Source organism: Gavialis gangeticus, unplaced genomic scaffold (genome assembly GCF_001723915.1).
Source record: "Gavialis gangeticus isolate Ggan-Ray unplaced genomic scaffold, GavGan_comp1, whole genome shotgun sequence".
NCBI lineage: Eukaryota > Metazoa > Chordata > Crocodylia > Gavialidae > Gavialis > Gavialis gangeticus.
Window position 1 is genome coordinate 101263171 of NW_017729024.1, and position 6189 is coordinate 101269359.

The window sequence follows — 6189 nt, forward strand, 5'->3', positions numbered from 1 at the left end:
TTCAGAAGACATATGGAGGGAGCATGGGGGATAAAGAGGTTGAGAATCACTGAATTATCTAGTGCCATTTAAGAGCAGCAGAGGCAGTACCTCTCCCCTCTGTGCCCTGTCCTTTCCATTGTCTGCCCCCTACTAAACCCTGGCATGTACCTAAGGGGCTAAGGACAGCCTCCACTGTTGAAGCTGCTCTTCCAGTGCTTCACATACCAGCAGCCACCTCCATGGCCAGGATCACTTCTGGGAACATGGGAGCACCAGTACAGAGGTAGTTTGGAGGCAGGGGAAGGTGGACGGAGGCAGAAGCAGCAGTGACAGTCCCCAGAGGAGCAGCCACAGGTGGCACTGGAGAAGCTGGGGCAGTTGCAAGGTGCTGGATGTGGGAGGAGAACATGTACCCCTAAAAGGATCTGATGACACTTCCATTGCTCTCACAACACACTAGTGTACTGCAGCACCCTTTGGGAATCACCACTCTACATGTTTCCTTACTTCATATCTCATTTGTTAATAATCATTTTGATATTGCTTATATGCAGTATTGTAGAAACTAGCCTCTTTGCAATGAGAGGAAAAACTACTGACCCTAGTATTTCACTGTGCTCTCAGGTGTCTGTTCTGCTCTGCTTTTGGCTGACAAGGTTCTTTAGGTAAATGATATATTTTATTAGACCAACTAAATTGGAAAAATTGATCTTTACAAGCTTTCAGGTACAAACACCCTTCTTCAGGCAGAGGGAGAGTTTGCAGCTGTTTTCATAGTTTCATAGATTTCTCAGACATTAGGGCTGGAAGGGACCTCAGAAGATCATTGAGTCCAGCCCCCCGCCCAAAGGGCAGGAAGTCAGCTGGGGTCATAGGATCCCAGCAAGATAAGCACCCAATTTGCTCTTGAAGGTGTTCAATGTAGGTTCTTGAACCACCTCCGATGGCAGGCTGTTTCAGACCTTGGGGGCTCGGACAGTAAAGAAATTCTTCCTTATGTCCAGCCTGAAATGGTCTTGTAGTAGTTTATGACCGTTCGACCTCGTCATCCCTTGGGGCACTCTGGTGAACAAACGTTCCCCCAGATACTGGTGGTCACTCCTGATAAACTTCTAGGTAGCCATCAGATCACCCCTGAGCCTGCACTTTTCCAGGCTAAAGAGCCCCATGGCTCTCAGCCTGTCATTGTAAGGTCTGTTTTCCTGACCTCTGATCATGCACGTGGCGCTTCTTTGGACTCTCTCAAGCTTCTCCACATCCTTTTTGAATTGTGGAGCCCAAAACTGGACGCAGTACTCCAGCTGCGGCCTCACCAAGGCTGAGTACAAGGGGAGAATGACGTCCCAGGATTTGCTTGAGATGCATCTATGGATGCAAGCCAGCGTTTTGGTAGCTTTACTAGCTGCAGCATCACACTGCAGGCTCATGTTCATCTTGTGGTCAATGATGACTCCCAAGTCTCTTTCTTCTGTAGTACTAGCCGGCGTAGCACTGCCAAGCCTATAAGGATGTTGCAGATTTTTCTTCCCAAGGTGGAGAACCTTGCATTTTTCGGTGATAAACACCATCAGGTTCTTGTCTTCCCATTTGCTGAGCCTGTCCAGGTTTTGTTCACTGCTGGGTGGGATAGAAGCCATTTTAAGTGGCAGGTTAGTTGAAAGCAGTGGATAGAGTTATAGGGTTGTGAAGAATCAGAATGAGATGTCAAGCTATCCCCAAACAATAACTTAAAACTGAAATGAGAGGAGCACGCCATATCCAGAAAAGAAGGGGAGAAAACAGAACAGAGAAGTGAGCCACTCATTTCAAACTGTAAAATGAACAGCTAGTAAGGTAACAGGTCACTGGGTCACTGTCTAGAAGACAAAGCATTTAGGTAGGGCACTTAAGTGGGACAACTAGGGCACATTAAGAGGGTTTATGTCTAAAGAACAAGATCATCTAATTGGTCTATGGAGATAACTTAACAGTTCAGTTAAATATGGTTAGTTTCAGACAACCATCCCAAATATATCTTACTTTAAAACCTCTTTGATTTTTAGATCTTAGTCTTATGATGAGGTCTAAAATACAACATTGCAGACTGTGAGATCACAAAGAGGACTGAATTTTATTAGTAGATGTTAAGAGTTATGAACCCAGAAAGATGACAAAGCAGTAGGGAAATACAGATCACCCAAGCGAGGGACTAACATAGGAGGGATGGGGGTGAGGGGGGGAATGCAACTAGGTTACAGAAAATACAATGTTAGCCAACTAAGCTCAGGGGTGGGGGAAGGGGAGGGAGGGGGTTTGCGATGCTGAGAGAGGAAGAAGATAGATATATATAAACCCATACAATGGTCTGCAATTGTGGAGTGAGCAGGTTGGATGAAGTCCATATAGAGTCTCATTGTGGGGGTCCTCTTTGGGCAGAATGGGGTGCTCCTTTGTTGAAGATTCCTCTCGAAGTCCATCAGGTGCAGAGGACTCCCATGACGAGACTCTATATGGACTTCCTCCAACCTGCTTACTCAGGTGCAGAGTGGGGTTGTGGGTCCGGTCTGGTGGCAGTCGGTCTGGCGGGGTCGGTGTACTGGAGGTGGCCCATGATGTGCTCCACGTAGACGTCACGGGACCAGCAGATCATGTCGGACACCATGAGGCAGTGCATTAGCTTGGCGTAGCAGCAGGAGATGAGGTAGGCATGCAGGATGCTCTTGTTTCTGGGGTCCCAGGCTCTAAGCATTCCCATGATGAGCACGTCAACCTATTAACATGCAAACACAACGCAAGAAGAAGTTCAAAAATTTAAAAAATAAATTAAGGAAATCAAATCAAGGCCAGGCAACTAAAGATTAACAGGGTAGAAAAAAGGGTATAAATAAGATATTAAATAGAATGAAAAAAAAACAGCAAAAGATGAGATACAGATAATATATTTGTCTGAAGAGAAAACACTAATGTTTTTTCTACTTATTAAATAAATATGCTCTTATTTTATATTATTTTCCAAAAAAAAAAAAAAATATCAGCTTTGTCAACTGGAATGATATAAAACAGGTGCCAGAAATTTACAAGCCATGGGCTGGATGTGACCCATGGAGCCACTGGGGGCTTCAGCAGTATTCAGGAACAGGTCATTATGGGGAGGGAGGAGGGCTTCATCTGCACCAAGCCCTGGCTGTACAGCAGAAAGCTTTATCCATGCTATGCCTCACCTGGGTTCTCACCTGGGCGCCAGCCCATCTTGGACCTAAACTCGGTTATTTTAGTCTGCTGCCAGAAAAAACACTGCAGAGAGTAATTTAAAGAGTTGGCAAAATATTGTAGACTGGGCCTAAAATCTTAGGGGGTCACTCACACTGTTCAGGGAGAAATCTAAACCGGTATGAAAAAACACCAATTTTAAAAGGGGTTCTCCCTTTACTTACCCTGCCACTGTGACTTTGACCTTAAGATTACAGAGCAATTAAACTTCCCAGTTGCAGAGTAACTAAGCTTTCAGAGCACTAAGGATCAGGACAGTTTAAACAGTACTAATGTCATCCAGGGACAGATCTGAAAGAGGAAGTTCACTTCTCAAGACTGTACTGTGTCTAAAAACAGATTTATCTGGGTTTGTATATGCTGGAATGGATGGGCTAGGCCACGGCTCTCCAACTTTGGAATATACAGGGGCCACATACTGCATGGGTCCTCCACTGTACTGGGGCCCCAGGCCCCCACAGTTGCACCACCCCAAAGGAAGAAGGAGGAGGGAGGGTGAGCCTGGAAACACCGGTAGTAGCCACCAGAGAAGTGGGGGGATCGGCACCCAAGCAGGAGCCTGGGGAGTAGGCAGGGGTTGTGAAATAACCCCTTGGGGGCCTTATGCAGCCCAGAGGCTGCCATTTAGACAGCTCTAGTTAGGCTAATCTTCCCTATTAAGCAATATTCTAATGATTACAACACCTGACTGGGAACTAAGACTGTTTTTTTCCCAGATTCTGCCACTGACACATTCTTAACCTTGAATAGGTCACACAGATTCACCGATTCACAGAAGTTTAAGGCTCGAAGGGACCTCATGAGATCATCAGGTCCAGCCGCCCTGCTCTGGGCAGGAAAGATTGCTGGGGTTAAATAACCGCAGCAAGGTGTTCGTCCAGTCTCCTTGTGAAGAACTCCAGGGTAGGTCACTTAAGCCAAATGATCCAGACCAGGTGATTAAAGTTAGACACATGAATTCAGATTTAAGCATCTAAATAAAAGTGTCCCATTTTTCAGAAGTATTAAACATAATTCCCACTTGGTTCCTATTACAACAAGGACATCTACAGCCAGGGGTGTAATAAGTGGATTTCCTCCTTAGGGAAAAGCAGAAGAAAACAAGAATCATAGAAAATTAGAGTTGGAAGGGACCTGAGGAGGTCATCTAGTCCAACCCCCTACTCAAAGTAGAATCATTCCCAGCTAGATCATCCCAGCGAGAAATAAGGTAAACTGTATAAAATAACAAATGATAAAATGACTATGTTATTAGATGTCAAATCAAAAAAGATCAGTAACATAAGTACTACTTCTGATTAATAGAAAATGCCAGGATATACCATGTTAAACCAGACTGTCTAAGACAATACTCCGTTTTAAGCCTGTGCTGTATCCTATACTGCCATTACCTTGTGCGTAAGTCCAATTAAATATAATTTTAAATCTTTTATAAAGGAAATTCAATAATATTTTTCTTGTACGAAGACTACAAAAGGCAAAAGTGGTCCTGAGCTATGAAATTATAAACTGAGGCTGTCAAATATCTGTAGGGAACCAGGAAAACAGGGGAACAAAGAAATCTCATAAATGCTGAGAGATGGAGTAGAAGATAAGGTTTCTCTTGGCTTGTTGTCCCTTTGGAGTGTATTAAGGGAACTGTGTGCCCTGGTTCACTAATTCTGCATATTCGTCATCTGTCACAATGCATTTTTGGGCAGCTTTGTGTAAGTTTTCTTCAAAAGTATGTTATCTTGGAAAATGCAACATGAGCGATACTCTTCGAAGTTCCGGGGAAAAATAGAAGCATTTGTTTACAATTCAGGCTTAAAGAAGGCTGGGTCACATGGGGCTACAAAGCAGCCAAAACAAGTAGAGACCTCTGAGGTGCATCTGAAACAAGTTACTTAAAAGTGAAAAAGCATTACAAATGTTTCACAACATACTGCTATCATGATCTTGTGATATGAACACTGGACTAGCGGTCAAGGACCTTATTTCTAGAGAGGTTAGGAGCTCCAGATAGAGCCTCTGGGAACTGAAGATACTCAGATGCTAAATGGACCACCAGATTCCGTGGTTTGGTACCTGGCCTTGCCATTAATTTGCTTATGACTGTGAGCAAGTCCCTTAGATACAGATTTTTTTTTAATTACTAGTAATTTTGATTGTCTCAAGAAGTGCTTTTAAACTTGAGACATCTTGAAAGTGACTGATTTTAGGAGTGTGGGTTCCAACACACATAAAAAAAATCAACCTTCAAACGTATCTCAGGTTTGTTACCCAACAACAGCTGTACCTGAAATTGCTAGTTACTAAGCATGTCTACACATACATTTGATCCAGGATCAGTTTACTTGTGAGAAAACTACTCACAAGTAAATGCTCCCAGGCAGGTGTCTACAAATGCAGAGAAGCAGGAGCAGATTAGCTGCTAATGGCAGCAAACTGTTCCTGCTTCCTGGGGCCCTGTAATGGGCCCCTGCCACCACCAGGGGGAGTTCTAGGATCGGTGGATCGGGGTAGGGGGCTAGGACCTACCCCACCCCTGCAGCTCTTTCCAAGTCCCATGCCTCAATCACCCAGCCAGGGCACGGGGCTGGGACCTGCCCCTGACTGGAAGAATTCCCAGCCCCTGCTCTATGATTGTAGGGCAGAGACTGGAGAGCCTGTTTCCTGCTCAACTCTGAGGAAACGTGACTGGTCCTCTGGACCAGAAACTCCATGGGAGGGGTTTGGGCAGTGTGTGAGTTCATGCCGAATTATATAAGGACTGAATTAAGCACAGGCTCAGACCTGGATGTTCAATGTAAAACTTTTATTGTTTCACAAAGTCATAAACTAAGGAGGTCTGTTGGTTCACGAGGTTCCCAAATCAAGCCCTTGCTTTCCAACCCGAAGGCTAGGTGCGGCTGCCCGATTCAGTAGTCTCAGAACTGGTCAACAGCTCATTTAAAAGGAGTCCCTTTTCTTTTTTTA

The 6189-nt window shown here is 44.6% G+C and overlaps 1 long non-coding RNA gene across 1 annotated transcript; it reads left to right on the forward strand.

Annotated features, from left to right (window-relative positions):
• Window positions 1-712: 712 nt before the first annotated feature.
• Window positions 713-2121, forward strand: LOC109298232. Its single transcript, XR_002097545.1, has 2 exons — window positions 713-749; window positions 1587-2121. It is a non-coding gene; the product is annotated as an uncharacterized LOC109298232 (long non-coding RNA).
• Window positions 2122-6189: the final 4068 nt, after the last annotated feature.